The sequence below is a fragment of the Mirounga leonina genome, unplaced genomic scaffold (genome assembly GCF_011800145.1).
Source record: "Mirounga leonina isolate KUSES-001 unplaced genomic scaffold, KU_Mleo_1.0 Mir_97, whole genome shotgun sequence".
NCBI lineage: Eukaryota > Metazoa > Chordata > Mammalia > Carnivora > Phocidae > Mirounga > Mirounga leonina.
In genome coordinates this window covers 7,087,699-7,111,439 of record NW_023270889.1, presented here as the reverse complement: position 1 = coordinate 7,111,439, position 23,741 = coordinate 7,087,699, and the positions used below count along the sequence as shown (strand labels likewise).

The 23,741-nt window shown below is 39.3% G+C and overlaps 1 protein-coding gene and 1 long non-coding RNA gene across 4 annotated transcripts in view; both read right to left on the bottom strand.

Moving 5' to 3' along the window:
• Window positions 1-23,741, bottom strand: part of LOC118006541 (growth hormone receptor) — a 257,625-nt gene that overhangs the window by 146,720 nt on the left and 87,164 nt on the right. The window lies entirely within an intron of this gene.
• On the bottom strand, window positions 2,856-5,125 carry LOC118006545. Its single transcript, XR_004678108.1, has 2 exons — window positions 4,247-5,125; window positions 2,856-3,352 (listed from the first exon to the last, which is right to left on the bottom strand). It is a non-coding gene; the product is annotated as an uncharacterized LOC118006545 (long non-coding RNA).

Sequence of the window (23,741 nt, the reverse complement as noted above, 5' to 3'; positions counted from 1 at the left end):
CCTATGCCAAGTGGATGAAATACTAAATATAAAGGTAGGAAAAGAAAATATTATCCCATGAAATGGCAAGATAAAGAGAATACACATAATGGATGAAATCAGCCATTCACAGATAAGATCACTCAAGTAATGACGAAACATTATTTTAAAGTGTTGCTCACGAGGTCCCCTCAAGATGACCATCTCTGGTTTTTCAATCAAACACCAATTTAGGTACTTCTCTGAAGGACCTCTGTAGATGTAATTAAGGTTACTAATCAACTGATTTTAAAATAGGGAGATTATCCTAGATTACTGAGGTGAGCCAATGTAATTAGCCTGTAAAAGCAGAAGTAATCAGTGAGATGTGGCAGAAGAGGAAGTCAGAGAGATGAGAAATCTGAGAGGGATTTGATGTGCTGTTGCTGGAGGGGCAGCAAAGAAAGCAGGAGATTAAGGCAGGCAGACTCTGGGAGCAAAAACTGGCTCCTAGCTGCCAGCCAGCAAGGAAACAGGGAAGACAGTCCTCTGACGTCAAGGAATTGAATTGGGTTAGCAACCTCAAGGAGCTTGGAAGCGAATTTATCCTCAGAGCCTCCAGAAGGTAACAAAACCCTAAAAAATATTTTGATTTCAGCATTCTCTAAGCAGAGAATTCAGCTGAGCCATGCAAGCTGTGCCCAGACTTCTTACCTCATAACCGTGAGGTAATCAATGGGTGTTGTCACAAATCAATATATGTATGATAATTGGTTATGGAAGCAATAGAAAACTAATACAATCTCTAAAAGTCCATTATAGAGTCCAAGGTTGACTTCCTAAACATTAATCAGGAAGATTATTATCCAGTCACCATTGGAACATGTCCAACCGGAGAAGGGCTTTTTAGCAGAGCAAAGAAGTTTGTGACTTGACATCAAGAGAGTATGGTACTGGCACAAAACAGACACACAGATCAATGGAACAGAACAGAACACCCAGAAATAGACCCACAACTCTATGGTCAATTAATCTTTAACAAAACAGGAAAGAATATCCAATGGAAAAAAATACAGTCTCTTCGACAAATGGTGTTGGAAAAACTGGACAGCAACATGCAGAAAAATGAATCTGGACCACTTTCTTATACCATACACAAAAATAAATTCAAAATGGATGAAAGACCTAAATGTGAGACAGGAAACCATTAAAATCTTAGAGGAGAACACAGGCAGCAACATCTGTGACCTTGGCTGCAACAACTTCTTGTTAGACACGTCTCCAAAGGCAAGGGAAACAAAAGCAAAAATGAACTACTGTGACTTCATCAAGATAAAAAGCTTCTGCACAGCAAAGGAAACAATTAACAAAACTAAAAGACAGCCTACAGAATGGGAGAAGATATTTGCAAATGACATATCTGATAAAGGGTTAGTATCCAAAATATATAAAGAACTTATCAAACTCAACACCCAAAAAACAAATAATCCAGTTAATAAATGGCAGAAGACATGAATAGACATTTTTTCAAAGAAGACATCCAGAAGGCTAACAGACGCATGAAAAGATGCTCAACATCACTCACCATCAGGGAAATATAAATCAAAACCATGATGAGATACCACCTCATACTTGTCAGAATGGCTAAAATTAACAACCCAGGAAACAAGAGATGTTGGTGAGGATGCAGAGAAAGGGGAACCCTCTTATACTATTGGTGGGAATGCAAACTGGTGCAGCCACTCTGGAAAACAGTATGGAGGTTCCTCAAAAAGTTAAAAATAGAGCTACCCTACAATCCAGCAATTGCACTACTATGTATTTACCTATCCAAAGGATACAAAAATACAGATTCAAAGGGGTACATGTGCCCCAATGTTTATAGCAGCATTATCAACCAGAGCCAAACTGTGGAAAGAGCCCAAGTGTCCATCAACTGATGAATGGATAAAGAATATGTGATACACACACACACACACACACACCCACCCACAATGGAATATTACTCAGTCATAAAAAGTAATGAACTCTTGCCATTTGCAATGATGTAGACGGAACTAGAGTGTATTATGCTAAGCAAAATAAGCCAGTCGGAGAAAGACAAATACCATATGATCTCACTCATATGTGGAATTTAGGGAACAAAACAGATGAACATAATGGAAGGGAAAAAAAAGAGAAAGAAAAAGGAGAGAGGGAAGCAAACTGTAAGAGACTCTTAATGATAGAGAACAAAGTGAGAGTTGATGGAGGGAGGTGGGTGGGTGATGGGCTAGATGGGTGATGGGTATTAAGAGGGCACTTGTTGTGATGAACACCAGGTGTTATATTTAAGTGATGGATCACTAATTTCTATTCCTGAAACCAATATTATGCTATATGTTAACTAACTTGAATTTAAATAAAAATCTGGGGAAAAAAATAATTATGGGCAAAAAAAAAAAATTTTGTGACTTGAGAGGCAATCTAGTCCAATCAATAAATGATGGATGAGAAATGCTAAGAAATTAGTAAATAATCTGTGACTTTATCTCCTCCAACTGCCCCTGGCCAAGAGTGCTTTAATCAGCCCACAAGAATGTCTCAGTACAGAAACAGGTACAATAATCTCTCAGAGCCTGGTGATGCTCTCGCCTGAAGTCATTCAGTTCCCTCTATTCCAACTCTACCATTGCCAAATTACCTTCTGATTCTTATTTTGCTTTCTGGGTTTCCTCTCTTTCTAAAAAATACAATAACCAGCTGAAATGAAATTGCTTGACAGCTGAAATGGAGAATAAATGAATGAATTGGTATTCTGGTATATTGGTCCATCTCTTGAGTTTGGCTAGTATAAATTGGGCCCCTAGAGTCTGATCACCTCTGGGTCAATTGATGCAATTTTTTTTTCTGAACACATAAATCTGGACATGAGATGATCCTAGGGAAAGTGAGAAAGACTGAGAGAACCTGTCTGAATCAGTTTGCTGGTCTTGTTTCTCATCTTAACCTCAGATCTAACCAGGGAATTAAACAGATGATGTGTCAGTGGGAAGGTAAGTCAAAACCAAGGTAAAAATCTACAACAGAATAGGATGGTGGGGGGTAGGTAAGGACAGGCAGCATGTGTTTTATGGAGGAAAAGGTGGTGTGGAAGGGGAAAGCACAGTCTATTTTTGTAACATGCCCTTATATCTAACATCTTGGCTCAGGAGAGCTTGTTTTCAGTCCTTTGAATTAAACATTCAATTCCCAGGAGCCTTATGTTTACCACCCAATGGGACCACCACAGCATAACTCAGGAAACTAAATTCAATGACCTGGCCATGTTTCTCCTAAATCATTTGGCTGGTGGATGATGACTGGAACAAGCAGGCTAAGCCAAACCGTGAATCATTTCACAGAGACTGTCCACCTACCAAAACATCAAAGAAACAAACACTTCAATGCCTTTTCACTGTAATCTGTTGGAGTTCAATGATTTCACATCTTGTAGAATAGTAATACAATCAATATTCACCTTTCAAACTGAAAAGTGATTCAAAGGAATTGTTTGTATCCAATCACCTGTGATCATGTTACCAATGAAAACTTTACTTCCCAATGAGGAAGGAAAGCTCCAGGGAATCCCCAGGATGGCAGTTTACATGGAGCTTCATGTAAATGCTAAAGAACTAGACAGCAGGTTCCTCAGACACAGGGAATGATACCTCTGGATGCCCAGAAGGATCTGAAGTAACTCCTGTCTGGAGTGAAGTCAGCATCTCCCACCTGCCCCCAATCTCTGCCTCAGGAACAAACAGCCTCATCCCTCACAGTTCTTTATCTTGCTTGATGGGATTAGGGATTTGCAGTTACCTGAACTAGATACTTTGGTTATGCCATCCCTTCTCACAAGTAACTTGACGCTGTAATAAGAGAGTGATTCCACCTCAGGATTCTCTCTGGAATGTAGCTCCTCCTGCCCCAACCCTAGCCCCACTGCCTCTTCTCTGCCTTTTTTTTTTTTTTTTTTTTACACGTGAAACAGCCTCCCTCATAGTCTATCTTCCTTTACTTTCAAGTCTGCTGCCAGACAAATCACAAACCTACTTATGCTTAAAAATTACGCTCAAACATCACCACCTCCATGAAGCCTTCTACACTCCCCTGAAACATAAGTGCTCACTCTTCTGTGCCTCCACACTGATATTCTTTAACCTCTGCCATAAATCGTGTCAAAGTATTGACATCACAAGATGATGAACTGTTTGTGGAATAAATGAGTTCTCAGCCTTTTAATCAAAGTTAACAAGAAAGGCACACTAACCAACAGTCCGGCAGATGTTCCTGAAATAGAAGCTGGATTTTCCTCTGGGCTTTACAGCAAGAAGTGTTTAAATTTCCTTTTTCATTCAGTCATGGGTGCAAGCAGATCCTATTACACTAATTTGGTTAAAATCTGTCAGAGAAGGTAGGGTTGAAGGTGGAATATGGTGAATTTCTTGGTCACTGCTTAGCATGTCTTAATCTCTAGCTTCTCAGTCTTGCTGCTCTCACTTATATACCGTGGCAAAACCCTCCCCAAATCAATTATATTCTCTCCTGTTCTCTCTCTCTCTCTCTCTCTCACACACACACACACACACACACACACTCGTGTATGCACATGCACGCACCCCTGGTACCAGAAGAGTAGATGAAAGCACACAACTCATTGCCTCACCTAACAGCCCCTCCCTGCCCCGCCCCCCCCACTGAACTTTGCCCAGAACTTCTTTGGGTTCTGCCAACTGAAGTGAAGGCCAGGCCTGGGCTGGAGCCTCGTGAGACCTATCACACCATCATAACAGAGCCAGCCGGACCAGAGGAGAAGGCAGCCAAACGTTAGAATTTGACAAAGACCACCAGCTGGATAGGTTGAAGAGAGTGGTGGGTGTAACTAACTCTAATCCCATGGCCTCTTTCAGGAGTGCCAGAATGACAGCTCTCAGAGGGCAGAGGCGTCCATCTGCTGTTTTCACTTGTTGTGCAAGCCTCCCAAGTGGCCAGGGTGTAGCACTTTGAATATTTGTTAAATGAAGGATGAATGAATTCCAAAACATTAGTGCCCATCGGAAATCTTAACATATTAACTGTAAATGTTTAACCATGGTATCAGCAGTACAAAGCAACAGACTAGAAAATGGTCAGTACCACCTACACACTAACTGGATATTTATCTCATTAATAGGATATTTTGGTTGACTGGGCAGGAGGATGCAACAATTAGATTATGGGTTTTTTTTTCTTTTTCTTTTTTTTTTTTTTAAAGATTTTATTTATTTATTTGAGAGAGAGAATGAGAGAGAGAGCACATGAGAGGGGGGAGGGTCAGAGGGAGAAGCAGACTCCCTGCCGAGCAGGGAGCCCGATGTGGGACTCGATCCTGGGACTCCAGGATCATGACCTGAGCTGAAGGCAGTCGCTTAACCAACTGAGCCACCCAGGCGCCCGGGTTTTTTTTTCTTTTTAATTAGCTTGTAATAAAGGGAAGTAGGTCTCTCTATAAAAAAAAAATCACAAGTCAACAAAAGGAGCAAAACATTAAGCATTTAGTGAATTATGTACACAAATAGCACAAGAAACAAAATGACTGCTTTCTAGCTCTGGAGCTTCGCCATATTTTTTGCTGCTCTTCACATGGTTAGAACAATCTTGATGGTTGCCATCACTGAGTGTGGCCAGAGTTATGATAAACGCAAGGCTATATGACTAACATTCCTGTGTGTGACCAACAATGCCGTCCATATATTCAATACAAGAAGGCTGCTCATGATTTATGGCCACAGCCAGAATTAGCAAGATCTTTTGTCAGTTAAGACTCCCTTCTGCCTGGCTGGCTTTCCTGTGTTTGTACACGATGAACTATTCTGTGACATGTCATCCATACAAAGTCCTGTAATATAAGAAACCCTCAGAGGGGAACATTCATTTGAATAAGTTAATTAACAATAACTAGGTATGAGTCTCACTGATTGTGAATTGGAAGTTAATTTATTTTGAAATCATATTTGGATGTGTAGAAACAGCCTGACAGATGTCCCCAAAGCACATTTCCAAAGCTGAATTCAGGGGGTCAGAAACACATCATTCCTCAACCTGGTGCTCCCGCAGCGTTTGCGACACAAGCCAGAAACCAAGGAGTTACCTGGCTGTCCACCTTCTCGGCCCCCATTACATCTGTCAACATTATCTCTTCAGCAGCTTTTGAATTCATTTCAGCCCCGTTATCCTCTTTACTGCTACACCAAGTCCCTGCCACTCTGTCTCACTTGGAGGAATGTCCTCTTAACACCCACTAAGGCTCCCCCCCAATCTATTTTTCACACAAAAATTATGTTTTGAAACACAATTACGATTGTGACACCCTTCTGAATAAAACGCAAATGACTTGCCTTGTCCACAGGATTCATTTCAGTCTATAAGGTGATCTCATAGTTACTAGTTGTGCTCAATAGTCACTCACTCTACTTTCAATTAGTAATAGAATCCAGTGCAAGAAGACATTTCACAGCCAACCTTGCAGCGAACTCTGGTCACATGGCTCAGTTCTGGCTGGCAGGATGTGAGAAGTGGCAAGTGCATCTTTCAGGGAAATGCACGTCCCCTCTGCTTCCCCTTCTCCACTCTGCTGGCTTGGACGTTGATGTGCTGGATCACCAGATACACACAGGAGAGCTACCTAGATCTGAGGAACACTTCTGGAACTCGTTACAAAGTAGGATCATAGATAATGTGGGTTTGAACACTAGCAAAGAATCAACTAGCAGTGGTTTTCTGACCCAGCTCATTTTCACCTCTTTTTTTTAGGCTCAACTGTAAGAGTAGTGGGAAAGAGTAATCACACAGGACTTGTATAAAAACACAAAAATTTTATCATTAATACCTACAAAGAAAGAAAACTTACCTGAATGCATAATATTCTGATAGGGCTTTTTTATGAGTCTGAAAAGCTAGGCCCTCCTTTCTTTCCTTTTCCTTCTTTCTTTCCTTCCTTCCTTTCTTCCTTCCTTCCTTCCTTCCTGCCTCCTTCCCTCCCTCCATCCCTCCTTCCTTCCTTCCTTCCTTCCTTCCTTCCTTTCTTTCTTTCTCTCTCTCTCTCTTTCTTTCTTTCTTTCTAATGAATTATAAATCCTGTTAGTGTGCTGGAACCAGAAGTTTTTTACTTTAGAACTTGTGAATGGTTTTATTTGGGGAGTGATTAAGGCCACAGAAAATGGCCATCCTAGTCAGATAAAAATATTTTGATCTAATAAGAAAACAGGTGACAATCTATCCCACCCCATCCCAAACAAAGTTTCCAAACCACAAGTTAATAAAAAGAGATAATACATACTGGTTATACAAAGAACAGGGAAGGGTAGGAAATTAGGAAAAGGAGCCTGGCCTCTTAGCGGGTTATATTTTTCCAGGTTTTGGCACCCAGCTTCCCCAAACCAAATTGTATACTAAGTAATATATTCTGAAATGGTGCTAGTGGGACGAGCATTAGGCTTTCTGCTTTAAACACAGTTTTATTCACAGACATTTCATATTTGTACCAAGAAGATGAGCTAAATCAAGAGTAGGACTACATGACGCTAGTTTGCAAAATGACTGTTTTTCCCGAAGCCAATTTTATTTTTCTGATTTTAAATGCACAATACTTATGTAGAAGCTTGGTAAGTATTAATGCAATGTAAAACAAATTATGAGTTCCTTTTCTGTCATTCTCTTTCCAATAGAATTTCTAAAGACAGTTGAAAACAGACCCTATACAAAAAGCTGTCTCTTCTTTCATTTTTTCTTTTTCTTTTTCCATTTAATGTTAGTGTCTCTTAAGTACCTGTCAATTAGATTGTCACTTTTTCTAGGAAATTCAGCTTTTAGCAATTCTTTGTGGATTCAAATGAAATCAACCTGGCTTAGCTAATATGCACTGATTAGATTGAGAATAAGGTCCTAATACCAGTGGCTGACTAATAGGAAATACCTGACATTAAATGTTGGGTGACCCGAACAGATTTTATCAGCTTGAAGAAGCTGCAAGTAAGAGGATAGGGAGCTTGAGGATATTACAAAAGGGGACCCATGAAGGACCCATGATATATTGAGATAGAGAAACATGAGAATGGCTATGCACAGCAACAGATCTGATGTCATTATAGTAAATCCCCATTACATGGAATTACATGGAAGCATCCTCTTCCTTGCTAGCTAAAAGAGCATCATACCCCGTCCAGCCACCCCCCCAAAAAACACAAAAACTGTGAATATAAAATTTAACGGCTGCGCTCATTAATATTCCCTCATATTCCTATTACTGGCCATTCAATACAGTGTTTTTCAAACTGTGAGTCACGACCTATTACACTGTAGGATCATTTTAGTGGGTCAAACCCAGCTTTGTTTGTTGGCTTATTTAAACAAATAGAATGGTGCTATAAGGCTGAACGTTCACACTCCCTGCCCCAATTCGTATGTTGAAACCTTGTCCTCAGTGTGATATTTGGAGGTGGGGCTTGTAGGAGGTGATCAGGTAATGACTGGGGTTAGTGCCCTTAAAACGTGGTCCCAGAGAACATCCTCTACCCTCCCACCAGGTGGGGGCACGGTGAAGACAGCTGTCCATGAGCCAGCAAGTGCGCCTTCACTAAAGATGGCAGCTGCTGACCTTGAGCACCTTGATCTTAGACTTCTCAGGCTCCAGCATTGTGAGAAATAAATTTCTGTTGTTTATAAACCACTCAGTCTATGGGATTTCTGTTCTAGCAGGCAAACAGACTAATTTGAGACGGGAGGGGAGGGGACCAAGACAGTCTCTTCACATGAAACTTTGTGCTGGCCGACATGGCACTGTGGGTTTACACTCTGAACTTCGTCCTCTATGCCCACGACCAGCAAAGGTAGGTTTATTTGTTTTTGTTTTTTTTTTAAACTAAGAGAGTAGTACTGGAAAAGGTGGAAGTGCAATTATAAGCCACGCAGGGCAGACTGAAGAGTTCCAACACACATATGATGGGAGTTCTAGAAGGAGAGAATTTAATTCGACTGCAAGAATCAGTTTTGGAAAAGGTTATTATTGATGATTTCATAAAATTAAAAGAACGGAATGAGTTTTCAGATTAAAAACCCACAGTAATCACTGAGGATTATAAATAAAAATAAATACACAATAGGGCATCAGGATAAAGAAAAACTCTTTACAGGGCCTTCAAATAAGAGGCAGATTATCCACTAAGGAATTCAAACAGGCCAGTAGAAGATTTTCCCTCAGGAACAACAAATGCCAAAACATAAATGAAAACCTTTCAGTGTTAAGAGAAATAACCATCCATTTAGAATCTGATATCTAGCTAACTGTCACTAAGTCTTGTGCTGGGCAAGGGACGGGGGGGCATATAAAAACAGTTTACTATGTAAAGATTCTAACTTTTTTTCAAGAGAGAGTGAGTGAGTGTGAGTGGGGTTGGGGGGAAGGGAGAGAGGAAGAGGGAGAGAGAGAATCTCAGCAGGCTCCACGTTCAGCATGGAGTGAGTGATGGGGCTCGATCTCATGACCCTGAGATCATGACCTGAGCTGAAATCAAGAGTCAGACACTTAACTGACTGAGCCACCCAGGCACCCCAAGAGTCTAATTTAAAAAATGACTAAAGGAACTATTTTTTGCAAGAAGACATGAATCATTTTAAATACACACTGAAAGTCTTTTTAAAAAAGTTCTCTCCCAACTATTCCAGTTATTATCCCTGTAGTTATTGATCCATTTCTCAGCTTTCCATTTAAAGCAAACTTCTCAAAGGAATTGCATTAGACTCTTATTTTCAATTCCTCTTTGTCCACCTTCCTAAACCCATTCAAACCAGGCCTTAACCTCCATCACCCAATGAAATAGCTTTGGCCTGGCCACTAATGACTTCACATTGCTAAATCTAGTGGTTACTTCTTTTTTTTTAAATTTTATTTTATTATGTTATGTTAATCACCATACATTACATCATTAGTTTTTGGTGTAGTGTTCCATGATTCATTGTTTGTGTATAACATCCAGTCCTCCATTCAATATGTGCCCTCTTTAATACCCATCACCAGGCTAACCCATCCCCCCACCCTCCGCCCCTCTAGAACCCTCAGTTTGTTTCTCAGAGTCCATAGTCTCTCATGGTTTGTCTCCCCCTCCGATTCCCCCCCCTTCATTTTTCCCTTCCTACTATCTTCTTCTTCTTCTTTTTTAACATATAATGTATTATTTGTTTCAGAGGTACAGGTCTGTGATTCATCTGTCTTAAACAGTTCACAGGGCTCACCATAGCACATACCCTCCCCAATGTCTATCACCCAGCCACCCCATCCCTCCCACCCCCCACCACTCCAGCAACCCCCAGTTTTTCCTGAGATTAAGTGGTTACTTCTTAATCATCTCATTTGATTTATTAACATACAACATAATGGACCACTCTTTGAAACACTATCTTAATTTGGTATTTGGACACTATTCTCCATTGATTCTTGGTCTACTTTGCTGGGTCCTCTTCATTTTCTGAACCACATAACATTGGAATACCCTCTCCCCAACCCCCCAGTACTTGACCTCCTCTCTTCTCTTCTCTACATACACTTATTCCCTAGGTGATTTCATTCAGTAATATGTCATTAATATCTATATGATTATGTTCTCCAAATATATAACTTTAATATAAAACTCTTCCTTGAACTACAGGCTCATAATCCAATTGACTAAATAATCCCTTTGGGTGTTTTATAGGAATCTCAAACTTATAAATCTATAACCAAACTTTTTATTTTACCCTCCTAACCTGCTCATTCCACAGGCCTGGTCATTTCAGTCAATATCACCTTCATCCTTCCAGATTCTCAGGCCTTTCAGTCATACCATGAAAACCAATCCATCAAATAATTCTCTCAGATACACCTTCAAATTATATCCAGAATGTGATCACTTCTTGTTATCTCTATCTTCCTCATCCAAGTCACCAATATTTCTTATCTGGATAATTATAATAGTTTCTTAATTAGTCTAATGCTTCCAGTATTGAAACCCCTTTTCCCCCAAATATATAAGCCACCCATCAAGATCTTGCTAAAACAAGAACATGTCAGTTTTTTGTTCAAGACCCTCAGATGGCATCCCATCTCACTTAGAGTAAATGCCAAAGTGCTTACAGTGGTCTGAAAGACTACTTGATCTCCCTTGACCCTCTCCCCGACCATCACTCACTATCTCTGCCTCCATCTACTATTCTGCTCCAACAACACTGGACTTTTTGATGTTTTTTGAAGACCTCATATAGCATATGCTATTCCCTCTGCCTGGGATACTTTTCACCTAGACTTCCATCAAGTATCCATTGAAATATCACTTCATCTTTGAGCTCTTTCCTGACAATCTAGATCAATAATAACTCTTATAGCTCATTTTTCTCCACAGCACTTATCTTTATTTGATATGTCATATATTTACTTGTTTACTGGTTTTTCTTTATCTCCTCTTACTACAATGTCAAATATATGAGTTCAGAGATTTTGTCTGCTCTCTTCACTGCTATATTTCCAAGCACCAATAACTATGGCAGACCAATAGAAGACATGCAATATGGATTTATTAGATGACTAAATAAATGAAGAAAAACAAAGGTAAGGCCCGATAGCCAATTCAACTAAATATTATTTGTAAAAACAATGTGGGCCACATTTTCTACTGGTCAAAAAAGGTAAAAGAAAATTTTACACAATAAAAACAAGGAAAATAGATGAGATTATCTCAAAGAACAAATAAGATGTGTTAGATTTTCTGCTTTGTTTGGGAGAAGGATAGATAATCTGTGTCAAATGGGAACACTAATGTTGCTTTATGTGGCAGTGAGCAGCCCGACTGAGGGGTAGAGGAGTACATGGGCATAGGGTTAAGCACAGACAATGTGGTCGTTGCAGCCTTCCGCTGCCTTAAAAATCAGCACGGTTGTGGGGGGACCACATCAGGGAGGAGTGAGAAGGTCACACCCACCACAGACTCTAGAAGGAAGAGAGAAGCTGAGCATAATCATACTCTTGGAAAAGTGACATGCCTCTCATAGTTTAGGAACAGAAAGAGGAGATGTTACAGACTTATGTTCTGTGGATGTTTTTCCTCACTAGGCAGAAATGGAGATTCCTTAATGCTAGCTAATAACTATATTTTTAAAAAATGAAAGAAAATCTTTGTATTTTTAGCTTTGCAAAGAAACATTTCTGAAAAGTAATTATTTAAATCAATACCTATAAAAAGATAATACAATAAAACATCCTGTTCAAGTACCATTTAGACAAGGAATGTAAGGATAGTTCATATCAGTAAGATCTAGCAATATAATCTACTGCATTAATAATTTTAAAGAGGTAATCAAATGATTATTCTACCATGCAGAAGACCACTGTTTATAATTTAACTCTTACGAGAAACTCTTAATAAACTAGAAATCCAGGGTTTTCTGAATCTGACAAAAATATGTCACCCAAAAATCTGTACCTAATGGCATACCTAAAATGAAACTTTTGAAGCGTTCTCACTATTATGCAGTACAAGAAAAAAATGCTTATTATAAAAGTATACTATTTACATGACATGGTACCTTGTAAGGATAGGAAAGTTGAGATCAACAGAAAAAAAAGTCTTGAAAGGTCCAAAGCGTATGTGAGGTCCTAGTACACAACTGAGAAGGTAGTACAAATAAGGGAGAAAGAATGGAGCTGCTCAGTAAATGGTATTGGGGCAACTTGCTTTTCGTATGGAATAAAAACAAATCCATGCTTGACACCACACACACAAATTAACTCCATGTAAACTCAAAGTCTACACATTTAAAACAAAACTTTGAGAAGTAAATTAAAGCAATGTAGAGTATAGGAGGAATTTATATATAATGTAACCATGGAGAAGAAAGTGATTTCTTAAGCAAGGCACAAAAAGCAGAAAAATAAAAGAAATCTAATGATGTCAAAATTTAAAAATTATCTGTGTTAAAAGATGACATGAAAAAAGTTAAAATGCAATCAAAAGATGGGACGCAGAATTTTCAACATATATGACAAAGTATTAGTTATATATATGAAATATAAACACATACATTGAGAACATACACATTTACACATGTTTCTGTAAATCAATAAAGAAAACAGACAATAAAAGAATAAAGAGTAGAAAAAGGGGTGCCTGGGTGGTTTAGTCAGTGAAGTGACCAACTCTTGATTTTGGTTCAGGTCATGATCTCAGGATCATGGGATTGAGCCCCACATCAGGCTCCATGCTCAGTGGAGAATCTGCTTGAGATTCTCTCTCTCCCTCTGTCCCTCTCCCATGTGCATGTGTGTGTGCTCTCTCTGTCTAAAAATCAATCAAAAAAAAAAAGTAGAAACATAATTCAGAGAGGAGGAAATCCTAATGGCCCTATAAAAATGATGTCCAATTTTATGAATTAGAAACAATGAGATAGTGATTCATATCCACCAACCCACAAAAAATTAAATCTGATAATGATTATGAGCAAGGACCTGGGGAAGTGAGGTTTCTCATACACTGCCTGCAGAAGTGTAAATTGGTATGAGCACTTTGGAGAGCAATCTCGCAATGTCTACCAAACATGAAATGTACATACCCTATGACGTGGCAAGTCCACTGATATATACTCCAGAAAAACTCTATTATATGTGTCCTAAGGGAAATGTAAAAGGATATTTATTTCAGTATTTATCTCGGTATAATTTATTTTAGTAAAAAAATGGAATCAATTTAAATTCTGATCAGTATGGGAATGGATAAATTATGATATTTTCATAAGATGGGAGTAATATACAGCAATTTTTAAAAAAATGAACAAGGGTAATGTAACAACATAAATTCTGAAAACAAAATGTTTGAGAGTAAAAGTAGTAATTGCCAGAATACCACATGCCATATTGAAAGTAAAATACATGAGCCTTTTAAAATACACAAATAATTTGTGTTTCATGCATATAACAAGCATGTTTCTTATATTTAAATATATAAATTTAGAAGTGTAAAAACAGGACTGTACAAATGTCAACACATGACAGTTGTTCCTCTGGGAGAGTAGGGTGAGACTGAGAAAGGCAAAACTGAGAACTGTATAATTTGTTTCTGCACAAATAGTAGCTGGGAAGCACCTATGGGAAAGATGTTTATGTTTGATGTATTCATCTGGGTGGCAGTTCCATGGAGGTTTATTGTAGAATCCTTAGCACATTAAAAAAAATAACAGTATTAGAGAGCTCTAAATCTATTTCCCTGCTCAGAGTCAAAAATAACAAGCCCCTACAAATTTATAAAGATAGAAAGATAAAGAGAGGTTCTGATAAAGAGAAGTTTGTGTAGCGCATCTACTCCTGGACGACACTAACAGGAGAGGACTGGAATGGTTCCTCAGGTGAGTTCCAGTCACTGAATCCGTGACTGTCACCCCCATATTCACCCACCCACCCTCATGGCTCAATGGCTTACCCTCACCAGACATAGTGTTATATGACAAGGAGGGGGAGCTTTCTCAATCCCCATTTCTAGGCTGAGGAACATTTTCTTCATAGATTCCAGAGGAAAGCCACAGAGTAGACTTTCCAAGAAGAACAGCGAATCACATGAGATGCTGCAACAGGCTAGGTCCTGTGACAGGCTTCCCAGAATTCTGGTGCCAGTGCGTCTGATTAATGCAAAAAAGAAAAAAAAAAAAAAAAAGCTATATTTTCACTAGCCTCAAAAAGCAAGCTAATTTAAGCACTTCAGTACTCTAATGAAAAACTCTGATTTCGGGCACAATGATTAGCAAATGTTCTCAATCTCTCTCCCTGAAAGTCACAAACATGACCCATAAGCCCTAGGTAAGCTGGACCAGGGCGACTCGTTTGGTCATGGTAAACTGCAACAAATGGGTGTGCCAAGGCTGGTTCATTTTACTCAAGTGGACCACTGTGAAACCTGCTAGCAAATACCCATTAAAACAAGAACCAAAACATTTCACACACTAGAATGTGTTTCAGTTGGTCGAGAAACATCAAAATAATAACACAGTAACCATAAAAGGATAGCCCAGGTAGAAGCCCTGTCATGTGATGATCCAGGATGAGCTTCACACATCTGTGGTCATCTCAGTGCCTACGTGCAAAAGTACCAGAATGCCATGTTCACGGTCTCAAGTGACTGCAGAAAATATCCTGAGAAATTCCGTAATTCATTTTCTTTTCCTGCTGCAGTAACCACTGAGAACGAACTCAGAAGCTGCTGCTGAGACTTCCTTAGAAAGAGAATCAGTGTCTTCAATAAAAGGATTTTACTCTTAAAAAATATAATCATTCCAAATAGGCTTCCCTTTATAGTTTAATATGTGCAGAAGTATTTCCCTATATATTTATTCTGCATGTCATATTGTAATAGCCTTCGCAAACATTTTCCACAGAATTGACCCGAGAAGTTTCAACTGTTTATCTAAAAAACACTCTATTTAGCTATTCTTCTTATTGAAAGGATGAAAACCAAGAGGACAGATGATTTCGTTTATGCCAACAATCTATCTCTGAATACGATAGAGCTTGTGCAAGACGGGCACTCCTTGTATGTTAATAGAAGATTTGGCACCAGCAGTAATTTCTATAGCCCCAATTGAGTTGCATCGGTATTTAGAAAATTTAAAAGTCCTGTGACTTTACCTTTAGTTTTTTCCCCTAAAGAGGTAAAGACTTTTTATTTTCTGAGTTAATATGGTACTTACTTTATAGCAAAAATGCAAAGTATGCGATAGATAACACCATCGTTGTCACTCTGAATTACATTATGGTTCATCTTGACCCTTTTAGCCAACCTGACAATAGCTATTACCTAGAACACAGTGTGGACATTTTCTTCCGCGTCACTCATTACAGACGTTGAGTGTCTCCATTCATTCACAACTGTTTGACTAAGTCTTCCTCATCATTATTTCTAAAACTGAATCACCCCACGACTTTTCTTCTTCCATCACATTTTTAGTTGTGTTGTAGTTTGCAGCCCATTTAGTGCTAATTTTATATTCCGCTTGGTTCAGGTGAGGAAGATGGGGCATGTGTAATAAAGCCGGTAAGGTGGACCAAGGAGTCCCCCGATTTGTTCATTTTTCTTTTGGTCCTGAGAATGAATTTTGGCTCCATTTTTAGTTAATAAGGGGATATTTTAAAATTATAGATCCAAAAAAAATCCTAGATCTTATCTTAGGGATGGAAGGGATGACAAGAGTGAATATATTTTATGAGGAATTTTTAATCTCAGGAAACAAACTGAGGGTTGCTGGAGTGGTGGGGGGGGTGGGAGGGATGGGGTGGCTGGGTGATAGACATTGGGGAGGGTATGTGCTATGGTGAGCGCTGTGAAGTGTGTAAGACTGTTGAATCACAGATCTGTAACTCTGAAGCAAATAATACATTATGTGATTAAAAAAAAAAGAAGAAGAAGATAGCAGGAGGGGAAGAATGAAGGAGGGGAAATCGGAGGGGGAGACAAACCATGAGAGACTATGGACTCTGAGAAACAAACTGAGGGTTCTAGAGGGGAGGGGGTGGGGGGATGGGTTTGCCTGGTGATGAGTATTAAAGAGGTCACGAACTGAATGGAGCACTGGGTGTTATACGCAAACAATGAATCATGGAACACTACATCAAAAACTAACGATGTAATGTATGGTGATTCACATAACATAATAAAAGAGAGAAAAAAAGAGCGTGAATAAATTTCATAAACTCACCTTAGGCAAATGGGATATTTCTACTGCGGATCTGAAACCTGCTGAGGCCTCAGATGGAGCAGGAATTGAGTAACATACGAGTTGGGAAGTGTCTACGACAGTGGGCTTCGGTTACACACAGCATGCAACACTGAGTCTCATGAAGGCTGTCGTATTCAAAATTTGCTGGACACATTCACCTTCAGGACTCAGACATCTTGTCGTTGGAGAAAACGAGAAATGGCCAAAGCTGCCTTTACTGCTGGTAAAGACTCACAGCCTTGCAATCTTCAACATTGCAGATAATAATGAGATGGCCAGGATTTTAACAAGTAAAGGGAAATGTGTTCTGAAGTATAGGTTTGAATATACGTCTTACAGTGTTTATCAGCTGACTGTGATCTGCAACAGCATTTGATATCATTCCTAATTCCACAGTTGGACCATCAAACTAAATCCCAGTACAATGAAACTCCACTGAATTGTTCCACTTAATTTGTGTTCTAAATAGGTACTACTCCTTTGAAAGACACTAACTTAACTGTGAAGAGGTTTTATTGTAATCACATACAAGAGTGGATTTATGTCTTTGCTCCTTTTGGAGACTATTATCACATAGTCCTCATTGGTCTCCCTGTTGTCCAACTCTTCTGTCTCCAATCCATCATTCACTTTGCTGCCAGGAATTGAAAGTCTATCTCCAAACATGACATTTTCTTGTTTAATATTCTTTAATGATTTCTCATTGCTTAGGACCCTGAGCCCTTAGCTGACAATCAAGGCCCCAAGCAACTGGTCCTGGTCCATTTTTCAAGCTATATTCCCCTCTATACCCAACTTCATTAACTTTGCTGTATGGATTGGTCCAAAGTCTTACTCAATATGTTCAATATTACCTGGCATACCCTTTATTTTCCCTTCCCCCCACACTGCAGCTCCTTTCATTTTGTGAGATACACCAAGCTCTCCAGGTCCACCCCAGCTGTCTCTTCCCTCATGAAAATTGTCCTCAGCCACTGAATCAGGAGGGATTTTTCTTGCTCTGTAGTTCCGTTGTCCTTTCTTTATCACCAATCTCACTCAGTTTATCATGGCCTGTCTAGGATAGTGAGGTGTAAACTGTCTTCTCTTTACCAAACTATCAATGCCCTTTGGACATGAGAGGCTTACTAAATATATTTGGTGTTAAACTGACCCTGCTTCTTATTGGAAAATGTGCCTGATAAATGTGATCATGTGGTTTACAAAACAAAATCAATTTAAAGATGATCTAGAGCTTTTCAGTTATGCCCCCCTCATTCCTCAGTGCCCAAAGGGAAACAGATCCCACACTTTGGAAGCAAGACCTCATCTCTGTCTCCTCTATTATCTTGCATAATGCCCTTAAAAGCATGAGCCCTGTTAAAATGTTCTTTTTCTCTTCCAGTAAAGGAAGTTTGGTTGAACAAAAGCACAGCCAACATTTCTCCAAAAGGTGCACAGCTTTGGTTTTGATCCTCTTTCTTATAAAGGGACAAATAACCTTGGGAGTGAGAAAAGTTGCCCAACAATGACAACCCACCTTGGCAGCAGAAAAGAGTGATAATTAGACAACAATTTCTTTTGTAGAATGAGTTGGGAGTAGTGGGAGGGGGTTTTTGGACTTGTCATTTCAAGATCAGAGAGAAATGTTTTTATATTTAGCAGCTTTACGTTGACCACCGTAGCTCATACTGTTGCCAGAGTGGAAGAGTGGTAAAACGATGGTAAGACTGAATTTATCTGTATTTACACTGTCACTTTTAAGTTCCAAATAGAAAATGCCTTTGATCAAGATTTTTCAACAGATTGCTGAAAACAAAGTTTCTTCTGGTAAGTATTAACATGCATAAGTTTCTTACATAATAGATGAGAAAAAAATTTTTTTTGATATATGAATGTTTTTTTCTTGTGTTGACAGAAATTTGGCAGTCACTGCGCACCACCCTTTACACAAAAAGTGGCTCAATCAACTGCTGGCCTTTTCTTACAAATCTGGTAATCTGTGTCCCCTTAATAGAATAATGATAGGGATGTTTTCCTATTTGCAATACAAAACTATGAAACAATGGAGTGTTTATTTTGGCCCAGTGACTTTGTACAAAGGTCCCATCTATGTTCCCCCTTCAAAAAAATCCTGCTTATAAATTCCTACCACCCAAAAAAGTCAAGCTGAGAAAAACCATGACTTTAGCATTTCCTTTTGGCCAAAATCTTTAATTTGGAGAATGCAAATAAGTCTTTCAAAATTATTTTTAAGCAGCTGAGAGAACCCATGAATATGCCAAAACCTTTTCAACCCAAACTATTTTCAAAAACTGTTTATCCCATTTTTGATTCAGTTAAGAATCAGAGAAATACATTTTATATAACTATAACTCTCAGCCCAAGTAGCATCTTCACTTTTAAAGAGAGAAGTCAATTTTTTCTCTTCCTTTTTTAACAGGTTTTCCCAGCAAAGCAAAAAAATAAATAAAAATAAAAATAAAAGAAAATCAACTTAAGTAATATGAAAAATATGTGCCAAAATTGTCTTCAGCGATCTGCTTTTTAACTAGACAAGCTCTTTGGCAGATGAAAATCATTAGCAAGAGAAACTGTAGAGCTTTTAAAATGTGCTGGAAAAGTTTCAGAGAAGATCTACAGCATAAATAGCTTTATAAACCCGAAGCAACATTCTAAATTATACGTAGTGCATCAGTTGCCTGAAAGGCCTAGAATGAGAAATATGAATTAAATCCTGAAAGATACTGGCCCTCAACAATATAGCCTACAGGGAACCTGTATCCAAGATGCTGTCCTTTAATCTGAGAAGCATAGATATGTATGTTCCTAGTGCCCACCACTGCACAAGGAGAGAGGAATGGGCTGGAGCTCAGGCAAAGGCACCTCAAGACAGCTGATATTGTTGCAAGAGGTTTTCTTCTGGCAAAGAACATAATAGGACTGCAGGCCATTTCCCTTGGCCTCCAGCCACTCACACATTCAATTAGTCATTCAATAAGCATGTGTGAGTGCCCTATCCTATGCCACACACTTTCCAGGGCACTCAAAATCAGCGGTAAAGGTCCCCTATTTCATGGAACTGACATTCTAGTGAAAGAAAATTGACAAAAACCCCAAATAACTGGGAAAAAAAACCTACCATATGGAATAAATGCTATAAAGACAGCATAATAGGGTGATGGAAATGGGGGTGGAGGGCTTACTCATGTAATTGGGGTGAGAGAAGAGCTTTCAGCTGAGCTGAGACCTGATGACAAGAGGAGCCAGCTATGCCAAAATCTGAGGGCAAAGCATTCCAGGCAAGGGAACAGTCAGCTTGGTGGATTCGGGAACAGAAGGAAAGTCGGTGTGGCTGGAGCTCAGTCCTCACTTCAATCATCTATAATTGTGCACACTTAGGGCACTGTAACATATTCTTCAAACTTGGGGCAAAACAAGGAAATGTAGAGACAAAAACATACCTATGCTTGTAAAAGCATGAAGAGGTCTTAGGGTCCTTATGCACATAATAATAACCCTAAAGACCTAGATGTCAAGAGCTTGAGCTTCATTCTAGTTTATTTTCCAGTACTGATAAGATTGACCAGTTTCTCATGGTTGAAGGCAGGGAGAGAGCGTGTAAGGCTAGTAGGATTGAGGAGTTCAGGATGTGGTCATGAGAGGAACTATAATTGCTTATCTCATGGGACCTCTGACCATAAAGGAAATACTTTTCCTGATTCTGGAGGAGATTTGCACAAGATCACAAGGCATCTTGTGGTACAGTGATCTTTCTCTTGCTTTTGACTCCCATCTGACTATTATATTCCACCTTATATCACAGTTATTTCAGTATTGTCTTCTTGCTATTGTGAACCTGTAAGGGACTTCCTGGCAGAGACTGTCCTACTGATTGCTCTCTTTTCAGTACCTAATACAGTGCCGGGCACATAAGAGACACTCAGTAAGTGATAAATTCCCCAGGGTTGGCTTTAGCTGTATTAGCCCAATATTCCGATTACAAGTACAGTAACGGTGCCCAAATAATGTAATTGTTTTTGTTTTGCTGTGTAAGTAGTAAGTCCTCAGGAATTTCTGTGCTATATGTCAAAGTACAGATGGATTCCCGCAATGCTTTGGCATAAGGTAGATAATGATGCTTGTTGAATGTATGCATGTATGTTGGAGTGGACAAACCTATGAACAAATTCCAGCAAGAACAACCACACCCAGGGCCATTTTATTCAATCAGCAATGGACGCTACCATATGTTGAGCAGTAAGCTAAGTGCTGCAGAAACAACGGTGAGTAAAACAGATGGCCCCACCACAATGGAGCTATCAGAATGGTAAGGAAACACACTGAAGATATCACACATGTATATGCATGTGTGAGAGCTTTTCTGAAGGGATGATAATCAGAGAAGGCTTCTTTGAAGGCTACCTGAAAGACATGGTCAATTTTATTCAAAATGTCAACGCCACCACATAATCATGAAATCTTTTTAGAAACCAGGCCTATAGACATAGAGCAAGTGGTCCAGAAAGATGACAACGGATGGTAGCCGAAGTTGCTTCTGGTAAGCGGGGATGGGTTACTGAGAAAATATGTGGAATCTTCCCTTTGGGCCATCTTTAAAATTAAACTAGAAATTTTTATGTGTCCTGATTGTGTGTGGTCTTGTTTAGAGACAGAATACACTAAGCAACCTAAAATTGTCTTTGCGGGCATTCTTTACTATACCATGATTCTTTTACTAAATGCTTTAAATATAGCGGCTCAGCTATTTTTCTGAGGTATACCAGGAAAAACTAAAATTTATTTTATGAGCTAAAAAACAATGCGTTGCCCTTGTTCTCCCATCATTCAGGAAAAATAGCTAAGTGAAATTTTGGTCAAACTTTCCAAAAAGCTTTGGGCTGAGGACAAGCATGGAAAAATTCAAGCCCAAAGGAGAAATTTCCAGAAATTTAGAAGCAAGTGAAAACAGGGGGTTATAACAGTTCAGTACTTGCTGCCAGGAACAAAGTATATACGATATTATTTATTGCTGAAAGCTTTTCAGAGAGGCAGCATCTGGTTTCAGTGAGGTCTTGCTTTTTCATCCCATCCAGCAGCTGGACTGAGCACTACAGCACAAGGAGATCAACCAATTGGCCAAGGTGACACGGCGAGTTAGTGACTCTTTCCAGATTAGACCACAAGAGCCTCTGGCTCCTTGAATGCCAAGAATAAGTCACATGACAAACGGAGAGTTTAACACTTTTTTATGACTGGATTCTTTAGCTTTAAATTTCTATTTGTGTTTATGTTTTCAGAGTCCTAAAGAATCATTCTTTCTCCCTTTTCTCCAGTGGACAGATCAGATATCAACTTGGTTTCCTGTGAATGCCAAAATTCCCCACCCCCCTCAACCAGGACTTATTCATCTAGGCTGAGTGCGCTAATGGCAGGAAAAGTCAGAAATGGTCATGCAGTGTTCTAGTCACACTGGGAAGACGAAGATGGAGATCGAAAGGCTGGCTAACTCTCAGCAGAGAAGCTGGGCACTCTCTGCTTTGGTCATTCCAAATGTGCCTCTCTCAGGCAGGGGAAACGCTGATGAAGGTGAGGTTAATCTTCCAGGACAAAGTGTCAGAGGCTTTAACTTCTCTGCAAGCCTTTTTATCTACCAGTGTTATTCCTGACAGAGCCCTGGCAATAGAAAACACACCCCTTCATTCCATTTGCATATGTCTTCCATACCAACAGGAGAAAAGGAGGCTCTGTTTCCTAAACATATGTGTCTCCCAGATCCCCAGAAGACTATGCTATTTGAGCTGCAAAGGATCAAACAGGCAACAACAACAACATACCCACACACAAAATTTGTTTAAGAAGAAACTTCAGCATTAATATAATACCCAGTGTGGTACTTAATTATTCTAAGAAGCAATGTCAGTGACCATCAGTTGTCGTCTTTCTTGACCACTTGCTCTATGTCTGTGGGCTTGGTTCCAAATAACAGCACACACATCCATTCACAGTAGTAGTATTATGCTATTAATTGAAATCATTATTAATATTATTACTAGTTTCATGAAATCAAAAGGCCATTTTTAGGGAAAGAAAGGGAAGAGAGGGCAGTGAAGGAAGAGGATTATAACCATTCTTTTTTTTTTTTTTTTTAAGATTTTATTTATTTATTTGACAGAGAGAGACACAGTGAGCGAGGGAACACAAGCAGAGGAAGTGAGAGAGGGAGAAGCAGGCTTCCCGCGGAGCAGGGAGCCCGATGTGGGGCTCGATCCCAGGACCCTGGGATCATGATCTGAGCTGAAGGCAGACGCTTAACAACTGAGCCACCCAGGAGCCCTATAATCATTCTTTTCAATGTTGAAACTTTCTAGCTGGTGGATAATCTAGTATGAGAAGACTAGAGAACTCAGCCAGTTAGTCATGTGAAAAAATCTGACATATTCTAAAATGACCCAAAGAATATCAAGGAGGGAATAAGGACTAATCTGGTTATCAGACTCTGCAACAGCAATAGGGCACAGCGTCAAGAGAATCTTGTAAGCTACTGGAGTATATACAACAGTGCCCAGAAGGCGTGCCGTTTTCATAACATAAAACATACGTCCACTATGAGTGGCAGCAACCTGATTTTACTTTAAGTTGGAATGAACAATACCACTAAGAAACATATGACAAGTTCAGTACAATAGGAGTTGGGGAATTTTTACTTACACCTTATTGCAGATGTCAAACACAATATGAATAGAACACTTCACCTGTTTCCTTTACATCACAATTTTCTCTTAATTGGAATAGACAAAATAATTCCTGACCATAAAGCAGTGATGACATTTCAAGCACGAGGACTTACGTTTTGGCTCACACAGGCATTCTATTCCCCTTTAACTTATTATTATTCCAAAGAACAGCCATGATAATATAAACATTGTACTCATACATTCGGTTTTTATTGAGTGCCTACTATGACCTGGGTACTGATTTAGGCCCAAAGGTTATGGTTATAAACAACACGGACACATCCC